Here is a 21,533-nt window from a genome sequence, read left to right as displayed (position 1 = left end):
AATGAACCCACTGTTTATCATGGGGGATGAATTCAAGACCCACAATAGGTGAAAATCCACGATATAGAGACCATATAAAAACTAATTTGTAGTAGTTTTATCCCCCCTACACACTTTAACCGCATTTAAACTCATTAAAACCCACAGAAAATTTATTAAACACACACGTTGAAACAGATTATAAACATATTAAAACAAAAAATTGCAAACAGAAAATGGTATACGTATTGTAGTATCTGTGTTAGATATGTCTCTAATAGTAATAATAATAATACATTTTATTTGCAGAGCGCTTTTAACAGGTTATTATAGCGAGGGAAACTGTATGCCTAATAATTTTGAAAATGGTGTATTAAATAAGTACAGTAAAAAATAGTGCACACTACGATGCCGTACAAAGATAAGCCGGAAAATAGGTTCCTGTCTAAATGTAAACTGCTGATAACAGTATTTTCAGTGACCTAAAAAATTATTTTCGTACAGCTAAATGTCCAAAACACATTCAAGAAAAGGCATTTTTAAAATTACTAGTGCTGGTGATCAGCCTTTCTCTCTTGAATTGCTTGATGCAGATGCAGTCAGCTGTTACTAATTGTAAAGTTCTTATTTCAGTAGGAGGTCTGGAGATTGAATCGTGAAACATACTTTGGAGCGCCTGTCCATTATTATTTGGGTCAGCGCAACCGAGTACAAGACAAATGGGCAATTTAACGCAGAGAGAGATGTGAGGTGGAGTGATTGGCTGAAGAAGATTACGAGAATCAGGGAAACCAAATTGATGACAGCGATGGCGAAAACTGGACAGGGACAGAGATTAACTGAAATGGAGTGACTGACATGAAACTAAAATGACAAAATGATTGGGAGGAGGAAATCCCATTAATTGTACGCCGTGCTGTTGATAGCTGTGAAGACAACAGACATAATAACCTCACTGGGATAGCACTGCATCAAACTGCACATTGGAATGGAGCAATCGAAAAGTAAAAAAACTAATGAAGTGATCATAAAGTACTCACATCCCATTGTCTCAATGAAAGCCCGCATGCATAATGCAGACCTTGTCTTAGTTTTTCCAGTGTTTGTGAAATGTCTGTAAATTATTCATGGCTGAATTCTTTAAAAAAAAAAATATATATATATGTATATATATATAAGGGGCATCTTTCTGCAGCATTACTGTTGTCTTATATTCTTCTTTTACGATGTTGCAAGTGAGCACCAATGTGCGTAACATAAAAATAATGAAATAATTATCTGCTCTCACTTGCACTTGCTGTGAGTGAACTTATTTATAGAACATGAATAACATACAGTGGTGAAAGTTGCATTGATTATAGGGTGCCCTAGCTTCATTTGAGTCCCTTCTTTTACATTTGCCTGAGGCTATATTATTTTTCGCTGACTTGATTTGACAGCACATTTGATAAACAAATCCTTTTTCAGGCAAGTATTTTTTTCTTTCCTTTCTGTGCAAATGTGCCCGTGTGCATGTGCTAGTATTTCAACTCCAACTTGCTAGATGCAAACTTGCCCCTTAGCAGCAGTCAAAATCCATGCAAAATGAACGAGACATGGCAACAATAGAACGGACAGAGTGATGGGTTGGGGGTTGTTGTGGAGGAGAAGGGACTGATGGGAACGAGGAGAGGAGGCAGATGGAGAGCTGCTCTGTCAGTCGCATTAGGAGAGGGGGAATGGCTGTAAAGGAACACAAGGCTTAATTTCATGCAAAAGAATTAATTATTAGTTTTAGAGGTTGACGTATTTCTCAGATACCCTGTATATTTTGTGTATATGTGCTTTTGTTTGTAAATAATCAACAACCAAACCTGTCCAGTCCACGGACGTTGCTACGCAATGGTTAAAAAAAAAAAAAAAAAGACGTCCTCATAAAAAAATAATAATAATAAAAAAAAAAGACATCCATGGGAAAAACATTTTTTTCCCATGGATGGAATTTCTAACTTCCATTTTAAAATTCCAAGCATTGGCAGAATTTAAAATGAACATATGGGCATAAACGGGACTCTCAAGGTAAAAAAAACAAAACATTGGAATTGTCTAAGAATATCAACAAGCATATCCTTTGATGCAACACTCCAATGCTTCGGCTTTGTTTTTTTGTTTTTGTTTTTTTAACACGTCCTCATATTTATACTTAGGTGTGTTAGTAGCTTCACTTTTTTTCTTTCAATGCGTGTCTGTTTTTTACACATAGTCCCTCTCAATCACCAACCCCCTCTAACCCATCTCTACCTCTCCCTATTTTCTCATATTTTCCCCTTCGTCTTTGGACATACTCAGATTCAATCAATTACTCCAGTTCATTTATCTGATCTAATCTCTCGTTCACTTTCCTTATCCTAATTTATCTGAAGAACCCCATAGTTAAGTGGTTTACATAGCTTCTTTTTTTTTTTGCAGATGGCACAGATGATTCCTTAGCCCCATTGATAATTGCCATGTGATTTACTGATGAACAGTCCAGAGCACCATAGAAAATGGATGGCTAGGATGTAGAACCCCTCACCATGCCCCTCCTTTCTGTTTTGTTGCCCTAATCTGTTTTACTTTTCTTCTCTTAATTTTTCTCCTGTTATTTCGGATTTTGCCCACAGTCCAAAAACTCAAAAATGGCTTGTAGTTGTAAATGTTAGTGTCTCCAGCCTCCCAGTCACAAAAAGGAGGGATGGAATAATTTCTGAGACAAAACCCTTTTGCAGTTTCATATAATTGAAAGCAAGATGTGGTGTGTGTGTAAATGACTAAAAGTGTGTGAAAGAGGTCTCAACGACCTTTGGTATGATTGCTTAGGGTTTGCTAACCTGCTCAGTCTTTGCCTTTCACTTCTGCTGCACGTGTGAGTTTCTTGGTGAGAAATTGGTTGAGAGCAGTTTTGGGTCGTCTTGTTTGAGCGACTGCGGATGTCCCAGTGGAGTTTGATGCACCTTCTTCCTCGGGCCGTTCAGATATATAGTCTAGTTTCTCGGGGCCGTGGGATCTTTCTCGGCTTGGACGAATGATGATAGGGATAATAATTTTTTACTACAGGGCTCCAGTAGCAACACCAGCATGGCTCAGGGCCACCACATTGGGAGCAGTGTTTTCTTACTGCCAGGCTCTCTCGCTCTAGCTGTGGGTAAGGGGGTTGTTAGGCCTGCCAACTCAAGTCATTTTCACCAAGCTTCCAGAGGCCTAATTCAGAAAACTCTCCTCCAACACTAAAAGGCGACACTTTGGCCAGACAGTCCCAAGACCGGTGGTATTGGGCTCAAGGATCCTTTATGGGAGTGAAAGGCAATCCAGGATGCTCACATTAGCAGTCAATCTTCAAGTTGTCCTCTGGTTTTATTAATGAGCTACACAAAGATAATTGTCCTAAAAATCTACTAGTTCAGTCATGTACAGGTTATTTTTTGATGTGATGCCTTGCACAAATACTTGTTTTGAACTCCTTTCCTTTCAGTTGCTGCCTTGCTGTTAAAAGTTGTCCACTCTATTCAGGGCTGTGACAGCCAGTCCAGGGTACCACAGGTGTATAGAATTGTTTTTCCGGGTGGGCTGAGGGTGCACTTGATTGATGCTTGATTCAGCAGGTCATTATGTTGCCTGGAAGGACAGAAAAGAGCACACTTTTTCCATTTCTTGTTTGTAAATACTTGTACATTTTTTTTCCAGCAAGGATTAAGGATCGATTTTTGCAATCAATTGGGGAATTAGTGATTTAGTGTTCTCTATCACATCTAATGACAAGCTCTCTTCAACCAAATTATGCCATTAAATGTCATACAGTATTTCATCTGATGCATTTTTTAATACCACTACCAACAAGAGTGAACATATTATCTGGTCTTGTTTGCAGTCTAGCCTGAAAGCAAATTGACCAAAAGAAAGTCTTAGGGAATCTAATTTAATTAGTCAGATGGGGCTGCGTGTTGAGGATGTATAAAGAGCAGGCAAAAGCATTGGTTCAGGGCCAGTTCATTAATTGCAGTTTAGGGGAAGATCAAACTAAAAGTGATGGACACTGGAGCTCTCAATATTTCTGGCTCATGACACTCATTAAATGGCGTGATGCTCGTTTGCACTCCCAGTCACTTGCTGCTAGCTTGCACAAATTAGTTTTCAAAGTATGAATGTTATCATTTTACAATGTGAAAGCAGTAATTCAATATTCAATTGGTTGAAAAAAAAAACAGTTTAACGATATATATTTTGTGAATAAATTAATTTTTGTCTCATCAGTTGTTTGTGTAAAATATCAATGCTCGAGAAATTTTCTGAGATGTTTGGCACCACGTTAAATGACAACCAACAGAAAACCCCCCAAAATATTCTATTAATTGTTCAGATTATTTCCATCCTGAAACAATAAGCCATTCTAAATTTTACTGGCTCAATAACTATCCCCTTTTGATTAGTTATAGTAGAAATATAGTACATTATAAAAATACTTCTTGGAGGTCAACGGTTTTTCTATGCAGCACTTAATCAACGGGGGCATGAGCATCCGATGAAGGGAGCTATGTTTTATAGCTGTGTGTGTTTTTTTTGTTGTTGTTTTTTTTTTTTAATGCAAACAAAACATTGGAGCTTTCATTAAGCACCACACGCTAAGTGATTGTACTTTGTGTGCAGAATCAAGTTCCCAGGTGAACGCTGGCTTTAGCAAGACAAAGTCTTCTTCAGGAATACAGAGTGTACAGAGACAGACTCATCAAGGCCATTAACTGCTCTGCTGCACTCGCTCGCCTGTTCACTCCATCCCGGAATAAGTAGACTACATAACCAACTGGGACATTATCGTGTCATTTGCTTAAACACAAATAGAGACAAATAAAGCTGCTCTCGTTTTCATTTTGAAGGGACACACATGCTAAGAGGAACTTTGTCAGCGGGCTTATGTCTGTAGATATATTTATCCTGAAACTGCACTCCCATTGTTCCCACAAATGGTAAAATGGTGGTGCTATTTAGAGTGGCAGTTTGAGCTGTGTGTGATGTGGCTTTTTATAAAATAACCCCAGGCTGATCTCATTTGTGGCATAGTAAACAGCTTTATATGTGCAGAGCATGGTGAACATATGTAATGAAAACAACTCGACATGAAACCGGATGCTGAACAAGTCTGCATAGCACGTCCACTTGTTGACTGGCTTTGAAGAGTGACTGAGATGATGTCAATAGTCATACACAACATATGGCGCTTTGTGCCTTGTACCTCTTTTCTATTACACACTGACAAATCCTTCCCAGTTCCCCATCCGTCAATCTTCTAAATCAATACTTTAAACAACTCAGTCCCCTGATGTACTTTTGAAGCCAGTTGGACCTCGAAAGTTGAACGTACCAGGTGTCATACAATTCGGCATTCAACCCAAATCTTTAGGAAAATATGCCTTTGAAGTCTTACAAAACTGGTAGCTCCATTTTATACTTGCGTGATAGTTGCGGATGTACTTAAACGTATGGCATGCATCTACCACGTGGCTCACTATGCCTTCCTGTTAGTCTATATTAAATGTGCCATATTTTACCAAACCTTTTCTTGTATTTGGGTTGTAATATTGCATCTATGGTGCCTCAGTAAACATGAAATATGAATTTAAATTGTCCACACATTCCTAAGCGCCAGACGTTTTTCTGCCGAGAAGGTTGAAATCAGGTCATTTGAATTTTTCAACCGCAACCACTCAGAGGAAAGGGGGCGGGCTTAGCCAAATATGGACAAAGCTTAGCTCACAAAGAGGGGCCTTTTCTGGACACCCATACATCCATTTTCTATACCACTTATCCTCACTAGGGTCACGGGTATGCTGGAGCCTATCCAAGCTAACTGTGGGCGAGAAGCGGGGTACACCCTGAACTGGTCGCCAGCCAATTGCAGGGCACATAGAAACAAACACTCATATGACAAAACCAAGGTGGCTTTTTTGTTGTTGACACTTTTATACTAAGTCCATGTTAGAGAGTCACTCTATGGTGGTCTAAATAGCCAAAATAAGGTCACTTTAAAATCCATCCATCCATCTTCTAGAGCACTCATCCTCCTTCGGGCAACGGGTGTGCTGGAGCCTATACCAGCTGACTTCGAGCAAGAGGGGGGTACACACAGAACTAGTTGGAAACCAATTGGCGGGCGCACACACTATCGACATACAACCATTCACGCTCACACCTACACACAGTTTAGTCTTCGATTAGCCTAAGAAATATGTTTTTGGAGTGAGGGAAGATGCAGGAAGGACATGCAAACTCCACAGAGGAATGCTGGAGCCTGGATTCCGTGTTGGTATAAAATTACCTCAACAGTAAAAGGATTTCTGCTAGCAGTAGTGGATTCTTTTTATTTGCATTATTTGGAAAAATGTCTCAATATCCGTACCAATTGGAGCTCGACCAGTATCCCAGAATGACCTAAAATAATCTGTAATATAAATGATGGTTCTAATGACCATCATTTGCCAGGCATTAACGGCAAATGCCACCTTCAGTGAAATGACAGTCCATTTTTTGCTGGATGATATGGGGAGCTTTAGGCAGTATGAATCAGAAAAGGAATTTGGGAGGTAAAAGCGAAGAATTTAGGTAGAAGTGAAAACAACTTTTAACTAAAAGTTGGAAGAACATTGGAAAGGATTCTCTGACACTTTGGTGTCACATCACACTGCAAGTGGTGACTAGAGGCTTTTGCAGGAGCCTTCTTGCATATTGTCAGACAACACACGTCTGACAAGTGATTGTGAATTTCTTTCCTTACGTAGGAGAGGGTAAAAGGTGATAACTGGTTCTTTTTCTTAAAAATGCCACCCTACACCGAATGAAACGTGGATATTTGTATTCACTTCATGGTATAAATTGAATAGCTCTGGATTGGCCCCGAAATCAGTTGAGGCGTTACAGGAAGATAGCCTTTGTCAGTTTTACTGAGATTAAAATGCTGCAAACAATGATAGTATTGAAGATTTCTCCCAAAACACTTTCACTGTGATATTTACAGTATTCACTTGGACTTTACTGAGCAGTAGTGGGAGAATAAATAAAGACCCCTGCGCAAGTGTTGGCCATATCCTCTCAGACTGATCAAACATCACGGGTCAACCTATCCCCACCCCCACTCCCACTCCCTCTGTTAACTCATTTTGTCCTGTATAAAAGGGAGAGCATCTCATTGCTGGAGGGGGGCACAAATCACTCTGCTCGTGTGTGACAGTCCATGAAACCTACTCGCACTATGTGACATTCATCGTGGTTTCTACCATCCACTGTTTTCCATTTTGCTTTGCACGATAATGAATACATGTAAAATTGTTACATGGGAACAAAATATCATAAATGTTTCAGAATCTATTTTCTTTTTTGATGGTTGAATGTAATTATTTCAAAAACATTGACACATTTTAAGACGGTACATGCTGTGCGTGAGTAAAATACTCAGAGGGCAATCTGTGATTTAATTCAGGTGCTTTTACCAGCCTTCACTTTTCTCAAGCTCCTCTAGATGACCTTCTATTTGCATTAGAGCAGTTTTAAAACATTTTAATAGACAGTGGCAGTGGAAATTAGCTGCATCAAATATCCATTTCTGTCAAAGCTTTGCTAAATCAGGCTGTTGAGAAAAATAGAGAGCAAAGAAAAGTGACAGATGTGATACTTGGCAGCATGCTTGCTCTGGAGGGAGCTAGGAGACAGGAAGTGAGGGTTGTAGCAACTAGGGATTAATAGTGGGACCGAATTGTGAGCACTTTGTAATCATGGGGCTATCTAACCTCAGTGTTAGCGAGGTTGATGAGCACGCGCCCCCGCTGACGCACACACACACACACCTACACACACACACTCTCCGCATCCACGCTGCTAAATATTAAAATGTGGAGGGGAATTCCTCCGAGCCCCAGCCTATTGTTCTCTCCTGGCCTTTAGCTCGCTGCGCGTCTGTGTGTTTTTAGTATTAATGCGCAAATCGGTGTCGGCAATGTGTGGTTATGCATATAACGGCCGCATCGTCGCAGCATGTGGCGGCCGTCTGCAGCCGAGCAGCAGTTAAAGACGGCAGTCAGGGTGATGGGTGGGGCGTTTGTGGCCCAGCATGCCTCATGAAGACGAGCGGCGCGAGAGCAATCGAACCAGCCGTCGGGGCCAAATGCTGGCAATTATTTCACCTGGAGGCGCCATCTCTTAAAATGAACACTCTCATTAAAATTGCTCACTGCGCACACGTGTGTGCATTTAAATGCGAGCTTGCAGTTTAGCAAAGTCTGTGGCAGCACAGATGCTCGTCTTGCAAACATCATGGCGTGTGTTCACTTGTGTGTGTATCTTGTCTATAAATCAGAGTTTGTGTATTTGAACCTGTATGTTGATTGCGGGTGGTACAAAAAGGGGACACACTGGTCAAAATCAAGTGGATACATTCGCCAGTAAAATATGAATTATGCTAGTTCCAATTTGCATGCATTCATAACATTTATACTCTTTGTGTAAGCATACTTTTACTTTCATTCAAGACCCTGTAAAGTGAATTAGAGATTTGTTTCTAAATACATTATATGTTTGCACAAGACAGAACAATGTAGTATTGAATTGTTGAGATATAACAAATTCTTTTTTTTTACTATTTCAGCTGTCCTGATTTTTTGAATGTGGCTAAAATGAAGCCCAAGGTTGGACTTTGTTACACGAGTCGGGTCAACCCGACCCAAGTACTGAGTGTCTTCTTTCCATCAGTGGCGAACTGGCGCAGCTGCAATAATAACACTAATACTAGTAGTAATAACAACTTGGTCCATATCTACCACTATAGCGTGCACTTATACCCCTATCTCACTGGCCTGGAGACTCGTTGGCGACCCGATGGTGACTCGAGTCTCCACTGGTTGCGTCTTCTGGGGTCTTCTGGGGCCAAGCCATGTCACCTGGGAGTCGTGGTGAAATCGAACATGTTCGATTTCATTGGCGACCTTTTGGAGACTCTCTGTAGAGAAAAAGCTCAACGTGGCTTAATATCACAAAACTGCAATCAGTCGTCACCAAAATTCACGTTGAAATCTCTTTTTATGCCCATTTCAACCTTTGAAAATATCAGAACGATCGCCCAAATATTTTGGGTTTTATGGTGCGTTATAACATTTTCCTTATTCCATCTGAGTGCTCCGGCGTCTGACTGCAGAGCACGGACCCCGAAGAAACTTTGGGACAGCAAAAGAAAAGAATTATTTAGATCATGAATAAAATGATTAATGACATAAGTATTATTTTCTTTTGCTGTCAAACTCTCAAATGGGCAATGGACAGCAAGCTACAGCTGCACATGACTTGTTTTTACGAGCATGGTGTGTTTTCAGCGCATTCAGTGGAAACGCCCACAGCGTCCGCTAGCTGGGAGGAGGTCTCCATGTATATATATATATATATATATATATTCATTCATTTTCCCTACCGCTTATCCTCACTAGGGTCGCAGGCGTGCTGGAGCCTATCCCAGCTATCTTCAGGTGAGAGGCGGGGTACACCCTGTATTGGTCGCCAGCCAATCGCAGGGAACATAATTAACCTCTCTCTCTCTCTCTCTCTCTCTCTCTCTCTCTCTCTCTCTCTCTCTCTCTTTCTCTCTCTCTATATATATATATGGGCGGCACGGTAGCCGACTAGTTACAGCGTCAGCCTCACAGTTCTGAGGACTCGGGTTCAATCCCCGGCCCCGCCTGTGTGGAGTTTGCATGTTCTCCCCGTGCCTGCGTGGGTTTTCTCCGGGCACTCCGGTTTCCTCCCACATTCCAAAAAACATCCATGAATTGGATACTCTAAATTGCCCATTGGTGTGAATGTGAGTGCGAATGGTTGTTTGTTTGTATGTGCCCTGCGATTGGCTTGCAACCAGTTCAGGGTGTACCCCGCCTCCTGCCCGATGATAGCTGGGATAGGCTCTAGCACGCACGCGACCCTAGTGAGGAGAAGCGGCTCAGAAAATGGATGGATGGATGGATGGATATATATATGGAAAATGATTGAATGTATTTATTTTCATCATGGTCAATCAGCTTACACATTTTATACTAATAAAGTACAAGTTAGAAACATTGTATTATAAGTAACTTAGTGATTACTATCCCTGCTATGCTGCACATCAGAGTTTGCGTATGGGTATCTATGTATTTTTAGGCGTGCGTGTGTGTGTGAGTGTTTGTGAGAGAAAGTGTTTAACTAACCCGCACACGTAACATTCCCATCTCTGCCTCCTGTTTCTCATTTATGGAGCAGGCGGCAGAAAGAAGGAGTGTAGAGGGGGTACAATGAGAAAACAAGTGATTGGGGAGGAAGAGATGGAGGGTGGGACATGAGATGGTGAAATGGAGGGAGAGAGAGGAGGTGGGGGTGCAAAGGTGTATGCAGGAAAAATGAAGTCTGGCTGGAATAAAATGGGGAGCACGGGGTGAGGACAAGAGAAGGGAAGAGGCGAGATAGAGAGGCAGAGGCGGCAAGATGGGGGCGCGAGAAGGAAAGGAGGCGGAGGAGGAGGCAGCAGATTTATGAAGCCATTGGAATGTAATTTGGAGGCAGAAATTACTGTCAGCCTGTGCGAGGTTTAAAGTCCTTGAAGCCTGAATCCGGGGCCTTCCTCCATGTGTGTGCGTGTGACAAGCGTCACAGACAAATGGCTCGCAAATGCAATGCAGAATAATACCAGAGAAGCTCTGACCTGCAGCTACTTGTCTTTCATAGTCAATGTGTGTGCGTTTGCGCGCGTGAGTGTGCACGCCTACTGCTCCTCCATGCACGAGCGATGTGACTACATGGCGTCAGAACATAACCCAGCATTCATATTTAGCAGCTCGTATTTCATCCATGCTTGAAGACACACACACAGACACACACACACACAGTGCAAGTCTTGTCAGCCTCCGAGGGCCCGGCGAAGTCAGTCGAGGGTGTCTGCGTGGACAGAAGGAACATTTGGTGAGGGTTTGGCCTGGAGGCGGGGCGGCATATACCGAAAGAGTGACAAGGAGCGACCGAGGAAGGTAGAGGTGAAAAGGTGAGAGGTGAGAGCCAGAGACTCTTCAGGGGGCTAAAAAGAAGAGTGTGACGGATGTGACTGGCTTTCTAACACAGAGACACACTGCTTCCATTTAGAATGAGGTGGCCAGAGAAGGCGAGATGAGGGGAGCGGTAGAACAAAGATAATCAGCGGAGATCTCAAGGCAATAGGTTTTTTTTTCCACCCTCTGTGGCATTGCATTCACACACACACACACACACACACACACACACTCATACACACACACTAAATGATGTGTGAGCCTCTTATTTATCCTCATCAAACAGAACCAGCGGACACAGCCAGGATATTTTTCTTTTTTCCCTTCTCTACTGTCAGCAAAAATGAACAGTAACTAATTCATGTGTGGAAAATTAACGGCCTCAAGCACATTAATTCTTACAGAAGATGTGATTATTAAAGAAGAAAACAATCGGCATTGACGTGTGTTTTTATGAAGGTGCAAACGCTTGGAGAGGTTCGTGCTTGTGATTGTTCCGCTGATTCATTCAGTCATGTATTTAATATATTCATGCGTGGTCATGTTCATTGTAATGATGAGCCCCATATGGCGGCGCTCATTTACATAACATGGACATTGAAGTTATATGAGGCATAACCTCTTACCTATGATTAGTGTTCTAGTCGCTGAATTTTATTAAGAATCGAGAAAATGCAAAACACCCATAAAGAGTGTAATGACTTTTAATCAGTTCAAACCCCTAAAAGACTATTAAACTTCGGCAGAAAACGTGTATTTGGTACATTAGGTACACCAGAACAGTCTCATCCACCGGGGTCAAACTAAAGGCCCGGGGGGCATATCCGGCGCGCCACATCACTTTATCTGGCCTGCGAAAGCAAATCATCTGCATCGACTTCCATGATTCTTGCTTAACTCTGTACTAAAATTTCAAATCGGACTATTTAATAATTAATAACATTTTATACTGTATACAGTGAAACCTCGATTAAAAAGGACGTTGCCCCGTCCAGTTTGATGCATGATTCCAACAGATAACAGGAAGTTGCTTTATTTACTCGCTCATGCAGTAGTAGTTCAAAGTTCAAAGCGAGTAGTTGTTGTCCAGACAAGTTAAAGTTGCAGAGACATTGTGTGGCTGCAGGATGCAGGACAAGTGGTAGCCCACAGCCAACTAGGTGCTGTGGAGTGCACATTGATCTCAGGACTGCTTGGAAATGTTACCTTGGAAGCTATAAAAAAGATGCAGTACCAACAGATTTCAACCGAAAGCGGGAATGTAAAGCTACTACCAACGCAGATCTTGAGCTTCAAAGCGTACCAGAATGGCTGGGGCAAAACTCGTCATTGTTGTCATTACCACATTCTTTTTCGATTTCAACAGAACTATCGCTGATTTCGTTGCTGAAGTCACTGGCACAGTCTTCCTCGCGTTCGTCCATGCTAGTTTACGAGCGACGCTTTTCAACCACTGATGTCACAACATGGCAGCCGCATTTTGAGGTGGCTTTTTGAATGCCCAGACGGTGATTTAGTTATTACTCGACGAATGAATAGCTATGCATCTATATCACGTGAATTCTTTTTTTTTTAACGACGTAATGCTGAGTTTTTTTCGGAAGCCATCTCATCTTCACTTCAAAATGCCGTTGACAGTCTGTCAGTTCCAGAATTGGCTGCTGTTGTTTACTTTTTTTGTCAAGCCATTCACCTTTTGCTGACACTTTTGGAACTAGGACGCACACTAATTCCACGCGGTACATGCCTACGATGAGTACTGTACGTCAACAATGTCACGATGACCAAGCTTACTGGCGTGGTAAATTTGGAAAAAAAACTTCAATGTAACGGACAATCACCTGTACATATATATACTCGTGTATAACAGTGCTTATATCGGAGATTTTAGATCCAGTCTGGTACAAGCCGATACTCTTTTTTGGGGGCGGGCTAATATCGGACCTATAGCTGATATCAAATATCTGTTTGGAACACCCCTAATCCGCTACACGCGGAACGTCACATGACCAACGTTGAAGACAGAATAGCGGACTTCCTGTGTATGCTTTGCTAACGATCAAAACAAGATTGATTACATGATTATTTGAAGCCGAACTTTCTAAAATGTTTGTTTTCTTTATGGATGGTGTCTTCGGCCAAAGTTAAATACATCATATAATATCATACTTCATATAAACATGAAGGAAGCCCAAACACCGTCTATAGTCATCTTTGGTGGCTTTGTGATGACATCTTGTTTAAAAAAAAAAAAAAAGACATGGTAAAGGTTTTACGGATACTCATTGTGGTAATTTACAACCATGTGTTTGTTGTTTTCTTTATGAAAAGCAAACGTTTGTAATTCAGATCTCATGTCGGATTAGATTATTTTGTGCGTGCCCCTATTGTGGCTGGTGAAAGTCTGAAGAAAAAGGATTGTGTGGTAAAAGGGAACAGGTACTGCAATGATTTAAAACTATTTCAACCACATTGTGTTTTATGCGATTATAAAATAAATAAGAAAGACTGTGACAATGAGAAAGAATCTTTGAGCGTCTGGTAGAGCGGCATTTAAGTCAAGTCTTGTGTAGTTCCATTGCTTCATGTACACTACAATGACACGTTTGCGAAAGGATGAAAAGTGGACACTTGCGCTGTTCAAAGTGGTGCCGTTTCAAACATAATCCAGGATTTGGAGCAGAAAAATATCAGCAAAATTTAGGCACTAGTGTACAACAATCCTCAAGTAAATTGAGCACTAATCCTTTCCCTTTCCTGTCTGAAATTGAATAAATGAGCAAGATGCAAGTGCACACAGTGGTGAACTTGCTTATAGGCAAGAGTGATGCATTGTGTTCGGGTTCTTATCACTTTGAGTCCACATTCGAGGTTTATTCTGATCATCAAATGGCAGTGGTTCCATTTTTTTCCAAATTTTTCTTTTGCTATTTCAGGCACAGTGTCATAATGCTGGAAAATGTCCATATGAATGTATCTGACATTGTCATAATCATGTTGGTATCAGCTGTTCCTCACAAACAGACGCAAACTCATGCAAATGTCTGCTGCACGCTGACGGAAATAAACCTCGTCACCGCCCTCCCACAAACCTATTTGCTCCTCTCAACTTTCTGACTTTCTCACAGTTACTCAAACCAGTGTTCTTTTTTTCCTTCCCTCTGGTGAGTAATAATCACACCGTTTTGCCCTGTGACAACACAACCTCCCACTTACACCTTCGGCGAAGCTCCATCTCTCACTCACAACTGTGGGGGAGGTCAATTATCTCTGAATGTGCTGCCACAGTAGGGCCGTCTGCTCATGCAGCACCAAGGTGTTAAATAGGAAAAAATAGACGTTTCAGCGTTTTCTCCCTCTCACATTCATCATCCTCTAAAGATAAGGATCTTTACACATTCTCCTTTTTTCCTTATTCAGTCTCACTGTATTGCTGCAACATTCCACCTTTTTCTGCTTTTGCATCTAGACTCAATTATACTTTGCTAGGTTTTGTAGTGGCATCATTATTACTATGTTTGAAATAAATTAATATCTTCCTGTAGGTTTTTGTCATGGGAATGTTCGTCAAGGATTGCCTTCTTCTACATTTTTTAAACTATAGAGGCAGTTAAAAAAACTATCAATTATCTCTGAATGTGCTGCCACAGTAGGGCCGTCTGCTCATGCAGCACCAAGGTGTTAAATAGGAAAAAATAGACGTTTCAGCGTTTTCCCCCTCTCACATTCATCATCCTCTAAAGATAAGGATCTTTACACATTCTCCTTTTTTCCTTATTCAGTCTCACTGTATTGCTGCAACATTCCACCTTTTTCTGCTTTTGCATCTAGACTCAATTATACTTTGCTAGGTTTTGTAGTGGCATCATTATTACTATGTTTGAAATAAATTAATATCTTCCTGTAGGTTTTTGTCATGGGAATGTTCGTCAAGGATTCCCTTCTTCTACATTTTTTAAACTATAGAGGCAGTTAAAAAAACTAATAAATAAAAACTCACGCTGTAGTAAGATGAGAGCAATCACTGAGGGACCGTAAATGGTTCCTTAAATCTATTGTTAGATTGAGACTGATGAATCAAAGGTGGATTAAAAAGAGAGTATGGAAGGATGGGAGCATAGATGAGGACAGACAGCGAGACAAAGTGAGCTGTAAAATCTTTGCCCCGGAGGAAGTCTGCTCGCAAAGAGGGAAAGGAATAGTTCAGGATGTAGTGAAGAGAGCAGAAGAGGAGGAGGTGGAATGAAGAGCTGAGAGGAGTAGGGAAACACAAAACAAGTGAAATGAGATGAGTGATGGAAGAGGCTGAAAGACACGCACACACAGTGTTGTCATGACAATGTCATATTCATAATAATGTGCTGCAGTTTGTAAAAAAACTAATGTGTATCATAAAGCTTCAATTGAATTCATGAATCATGAAGAATACAAATGCTGCGTTATAGCCAGAATGTACAGTGCAAAAGTCTTAGCAGTGCTTTAATGACCATCAACGCTGAGCTTAAAAAAAAAAAAGTCAAAGAAATTGTTTGTCCATCAGTTTCTTTGGTTAGGATGCTACTTCCTGATGAATGGATGATGGCAAACATACATACGTCATACAATGACGTCATTCATATTTATTTTCAGTAGTCAACTCGCTCTGCGGGCCTCCAGTCACAAGCTGGCTCACTCACTCCTCGCTCCTAGCTGTCCTCAGTTGCACAAGCCCCCCCCCCCCCCCCGGCACCTGCAAGACTCGTTCATCCTATCACATTCAGAAATTTGCTTTGGTTATATTTGAAGATAGACTTGCATATTTTGCAAGTGACCATACTACCGTGTCGACTAGTCAGCCGGTTCAACCTTTAAATTACACTTTATAAAACCAGTTGATGTCTTTACATTCTCTTTTATGTTTTATTATGCTCTTAGACAATACATTACAATTCTGGTCATTATTTATTTATTTTTTTAATTTATTGGGGGGCTCGTGTCACGATATGAGTTGGATTGGACCCAAAAGCAGACTGAGGCGGAGGAAGTAGATTAAGAATGGTTTATTGGAAGTTGGCAAAGGGTAAGGCTGTCCAATACTGGATGTGGACCGGCAGGGCAAGGAGGGAGCATGGAGCGGGAACGTGAACAGGTGGAGTGACTTGGCGGCAAGACTGGAGCAGGCAGAGAGGCGAGGCAAGCACGGGAGAACGCTGGAGACGGGAAAGAAAACAATCGGGCATGTACAGTAGCGGGTCGTGGGAAAGTTACTGTCATACCACAAGAAACCTGGATGTACGAGAGTCGGCCGGTGAGTCACAGACAATTGTCAATTCTCAGGCGAAGGTTTGCTGGGCTTGACAGGCTTTAAATGCAGGTTGTAATCAGAGCAGCTTGAAGACAAGGTGGGCGGCACAGGTGATGCTGATTGCTGGAAGAGAGAGAGTGGGACAGGGCGCAAAGCGTCCCAAGGAGGAACTGCAGGGCATGCGTTATGACAGTACCCCCCTCTCAACGGATGCCTGCAGGCGTCCCACCAGGCTTCCCAGGGTGAGCGGCATGAAGTCCCTAATAAGGGGGTTGTCCAGAATCAATTTGCGCGAAATCCATGATCGTTCTTCAGGGCCATATCCCTCCTAGTCCACCAAAAATTGTAACCCTCTGCCCCGGGGCAGCACATCCAGGATGCGTGACCCCGTGAAGGCAGGATAGTCATCGATGACACGGGGTGGTGGGGGAGGTACGGCCGGAGGGCTAAGAGTGCTGGTGGACACCAGTATAAGCAGGGACACGTGGAATGTTGGACGGATATTGAGGGATTGGGGAAGTTTTAACTGAACCGAGGTCGGATTAATGAGTTTGGTTACAGGGAATTGAACAATGTTGCGAGGCGTGAGCTTACGGGATTCCGTTTGGAGTGGAAGGTCACGGGAGGAGAGCCAAACCATCTGACCCACTTTGTATTCCGGAGTAGGAGATCGATGAAGATCCGCCAGCCGCTTGTTCTTTTCCGTCGACCGAGTCAACGCAGCCCAGACGTCCTTCCATACAGACTGGCCCCGTCGAAGATGCTCCCTCACCGCGGGAACCGCCACTATGTGCTCTTGATCTTTGAACAATGGAGGTTGGAAACCATAACATGCCATAAAAGGAGTCATACCTGTTCCGGAGCTGTTGAGGGAGTTGTGAGCATATTCCACCCACAGTAGAAAGGTGCACCAGGAGGCAGGAAGGATGAGTTCTGGTTCAGTTGGGCCGGAGTGAGGTGCATTTATCCGGGAGAGGGCATTAGGCTTGCCATTGGGTGAACCGGGGCGGAAGGAGAGACAGAAATTGAACCGGCTGAAAAAATAAAGCCCATCTGACTTGCCGGGATTAAGCCGCTTGGCTGAACAGAGATAAACCAGGTTCTTGTGCTCAGTCCATATTATGAAGGGTGTAACAGTCCCCTCCAACCAGTGTCGCCACTCCTCTAGGGCCCAAATGATGGCTAGCAACTCACAGTTCCCGACATCAGAGTTTCGCTCAGATATGGACAGGCGACGGGAGAAAAACGCACAAGGATGAGGTTTTTGGGAGTCGGGGTCCCGCTGGGAGAGGACGGCTCCTGCTCCCGTCTCAGAGGCTTCAACCACCACAAAGTGGAGGGAGGGCTCAGGGTGTCGCAGGATGGGACCACTGGTGAACAGTTCCTTGAGGCATTCGAATGCTTGCGATGCGGCGGGGGTCCAGTGGAAAGGTGAGCTGGTAGAGGTGAGACTGGTGAGAGGTACCTTGCTGTAGTCACGGATGAAACGTCGATAGAAATTGGCGAAACCAAGAAAGCATTGAAGCTCCTTGCGGGTGGAGGGAATGGGCCAGTCGTTCTCAAGAAGGCTCTGGAGGACTTCACGGACATGCTGGCGGTGTTCTTTGAGGGAGCGGGAGAAGATGAGTATATCGTCAAGGTAGACTAAAACAAACCGGTTCAGCATATCACGGAGGACGTCATTGATGAAGGTTTGAAAAGAGAGAAGAGTTGCCCGTCCAGGGCCGTGACCTTCTTAGGAGAACGGAGGGGGTCAAGGGGACGCTGGAGCTGACACGCCAAGCCCTCATGAATGAAGTTGTCATCGGTGCCGGAGTCAATGAGGGCAGAGACTGGTGTATTGTGAACTGGACCAAGAATGCATCCAGGAACGGTCATACGAGAGGGAAAGCTTTGGTAGGTGTTGGTTTGGCTCACCACGACGCTCTCAGGTTGCGGTGAGCCTGGTCTTTTGACTTGAGAGCACAGGTGACAATAAAGTGTCAGGGCTGTCCACAATAGATGCTCAATTTCTGAGTTACACTGCGCTGTCGTTCCTAGGGGTCTAACCGGGGCCGGCCTAATTGCATTGGCTCCTCTGGTCCAGTGGGGGGTGGTCCAGTGGGGGGTGTGGTGGAGTCATGGGAGGCGCAGCCCCCGTGTCATGAGCTCTCTCATGGAGGCGGTTGTCAAGTTTTATTGCCAATGATATTAAATTCTTGAGGGAGGTGGGTTCGTCCCTGGTCGCGAGCTCATCTTTAAGTTGTTCAGATAACCCTTTAAAAAAAAATTCCCCTTAGCTCTGCGTCCTCCCACCCGCACTCACTCCCGAGTATCCGGAAATCGATAGCGTAAGATGCCACGGACCTCGAACCTTGGGTGAGAGCTAGGAGACGCCGAGTGGCTTCCCAACCCTTAACGGGGTGATCGAAAACCTTCTTGAGTTCGGACATGAATGAATCTAGTGAGGTGAGTACTGGGGAGGAATTATGCCAAAGGGCTGTGGCCATTTGACAGCTCTTCCGCACAGGAGATTGATTATGTCTGCAATTTTGGATCTGTCGGTCGCATAGCTCAGCGGTTGTTGGTTGAATACTAGCGTGCAGTTTAATAGAAATTGGCTACATGACCGAGTAAGGTTCGGGAGGGGGAACGTGAGGCTCTTTGTATGGGAGGCGGGGCTCGGTAAGAATGCTCACAGGTGGATTACTGGAGTGGCTCTGGGAAGACAGAAGGGATACTTGTCGTGTGAGAGTGTTTAATGAGTCCATGATTTCGCGGAGGGCTTTGTCTTGTCTGCCGATATGGGCGCCCTGGTGGGCGAGCGCTTTCCTCAACGCTTTCCTTGTGTAGTCGCTGGTTCCGTCATGGCCTGAGAATTCTGTCTCGATCTGAGTTGGGTTGGACCCAAGAGCAGACTGAGGCGAAGGGAGTAGATTAAGAATGGTTTATTGCAAGTTGGCACAGGGTAAGCACATCCAAGACGGGATGTGGACCGGCAGGGCAAGGAGCGGGAACGTAAGCAGGTGTAGTGGCTTGGCGGTGAGACTGGAGCAGACAGAGAGACGAGGCAGGCACGGGATGAACGCTGGAGACGGGAAAGAACACAATCGGGCAAGTACAGTAGCGGGTCGTGGGAAAGTTACTGTCATACCACAAGAAACCTGGAAGTACGAGAGTCGGCCAGTGAGTCACAGACTGTATTATTTTTGCCTCATGTTGAGATCTTAAGTACTATTACAACCACACAAAATGTGAACATGTTCCAAATATAACTCCAGGTGTTACGCACACAGACAATCTGTGTGGCTAATGGAGTAGATGTAAGTAACATAAATTGAGTTTATGTGGTAAAATATAGTGTTTACAGTGCAGTTGGTTCATGCATTGCTGCAGGTACACTGGGCTGTAAATAATTAAATTAAATTAAGAATATGTTGCATATACTTACACGGAATTTGCTTTTCATATATACAGTTTGAGAAGCATAGAAAAGCTGTCAGTTTCATTTTTAACACAGCAGCTAATCATGAAAACAACTGCAGGGAAGGTCATGAACGTCATGTGCAAGGACCAAGTAGCCTATAAGTCCAGCTCTCCAATTTCTCATTCTGTACCTACTGAATTAAGCATTACATTTTTTAGAAAGCTCGGGTAAAATACTGTAATTGACCGTTTCCTGCAACATGTCATACTCAGCAGAACAGATGTGCCTTTGCAAGCCTGTTAGAGCACAGAGCACCAGGTAAATGCACACAAATCAAAAGATTTGGCGTGGGTAAACCGTTTTTTTAAGGCTTTCTAGCGCTCAACATTGTGAACTGTAATGCGTCTGCATGAAATATTGTTTAAACTGGCATCTTATGTCCTTTTCACATGATTCATCTATGCCTTACTCACATGTTACTTCACTTTGTTCCCCTCAGATATGATGAAAGTTGTACCTTATTTCTGATGCGCTTTTTGGAGAAAGTGGTCTTTCACAGTAACTTTTTAGATGTGGTTCAGAAGTGGATCATTTGTCCCCCCAGCAGCCCACAGCCCGGCAGGGTGCTGTGAGGCTGATGATGTTGATTAGGGTGCGCTCTTGGGCGGCTTCATGGAGGGAGACTGCTGCTTCTGCTCTATGCTCTTCAGCATGTCAGTGCATGATGAGGTGTATTCGTGGACAGAACACATTTGTAAGGCTTTAAAATCACAGGCAATTATTACAAATCCATGTTATGCCACTTTCATGAGAACAGGGCAATCTTTCCACAGTCCTTCCGAGTACTTTTATTTCAATGTGAGCTTCTCAGACACTTATCTTTTATCTTGATTTGATTTGCGACTGCACTGGTTGCAGTCTAAAGAAAATGTAATACAGTTGAGTCCAATAACTCTCTCTTTTGACTTCAACATTGTCGTCCATTATGGGATTGCTCTCGTTCATACTGTCATACATCTTACATCCTTCATACATCTTATTTGGTGACAGTAGAGTGATAAGATGACACGCACACACTCAGAAAGACATCTTAAAAAGAGATGAAAAAAGCTGAAGTCTAGACATAAAAAATTGTGTTTGGAGGTTTTCTCAAACTACAGTACATGTCATGGTCTATGTTTTGGTTCGGATTGTGTTTGGTTTTGTTTTATGTGTTCCCGTGTCCCATGTTTTTCATGTCTTGGATGCTCATTTGGTCATTGTGTCCACCTGTTCTCGTCAACCTTCTACCTTGTGTCGACCAAACAGCTCCCTCCAGCCACTTGTGCCTTGTCCAGGTGTTCTTCATTGTCTCGTCAATTTGTTTGTATTTAGTTCCCTGGTTTCTTTTAGTTCTTGAGAGTTCATGGTCTGTGTCACATCATAGTCACCAGTAGTTTCACTAGTCATGTCTTGTTTCCAGTTTTAGGTTTATTCAACTGTTTCTTTGTTACTATGATTATCAGTTTTAGGACTTTGTTTAGTTAACTTTTTTTTTTTCATGACCCTTATTTGCCTTTGTTTTGGAATTAAATATTTTTGAGACTTCTGCCTTGTTTCCCTGCACTTGGGTCCTCCTTGTTTTGCCTTGCCTTCGAAACCCCCTACATGACATGTTGCTGTCGTATTATTTGGAAGTCAGAACATATTAAAACACTTTTCCTTCAAGAAAAACCTTGTATATACAGTGCTGTGAAAAGGTATTTGCCCCTTCTCCAATCCTTATGTTTTGCATCGTTTTCCCACTTTCATGTTTAAGATC

At 42.9% G+C, this 21,533-nt stretch overlaps 2 protein-coding genes across 8 annotated transcripts in view; one reads left to right on the top strand and one right to left on the bottom strand.

The window, feature by feature from the left end:
- macrod1 (mono-ADP ribosylhydrolase 1) overlaps positions 1 to 21,533 on the top strand; it is a 181,902-nt gene that overhangs the window by 55,550 nt on the left and 104,819 nt on the right. The window lies entirely within an intron of this gene.
- flrt1b (fibronectin leucine rich transmembrane protein 1b) overlaps positions 1 to 21,533 on the bottom strand; it is a 54,840-nt gene that overhangs the window by 5,403 nt on the left and 27,904 nt on the right. For 2 of the 3 annotated variants that reach the window (XM_061787458.1, XM_061787457.1), the window contains exon 2: positions 2,829 to 3,612. The exons of the other annotated variant lie outside the window; for it this stretch is intronic. The gene's annotated coding sequence lies outside the window, so the exon portion shown is untranslated. The remainder of the gene's footprint in view (positions 1 to 2,828; positions 3,613 to 21,533) is intronic. 3 annotated transcript variants of the gene reach the window in all.

Source organism: Phyllopteryx taeniolatus, chromosome 10, assembly GCF_024500385.1.
Source record: "Phyllopteryx taeniolatus isolate TA_2022b chromosome 10, UOR_Ptae_1.2, whole genome shotgun sequence".
Lineage (NCBI taxonomy): Eukaryota > Metazoa > Chordata > Actinopteri > Syngnathiformes > Syngnathidae > Phyllopteryx > Phyllopteryx taeniolatus.
Note: the sequence above shows the minus strand (reverse complement) of the source record. Positions and strands in the feature narration are given on the sequence as shown.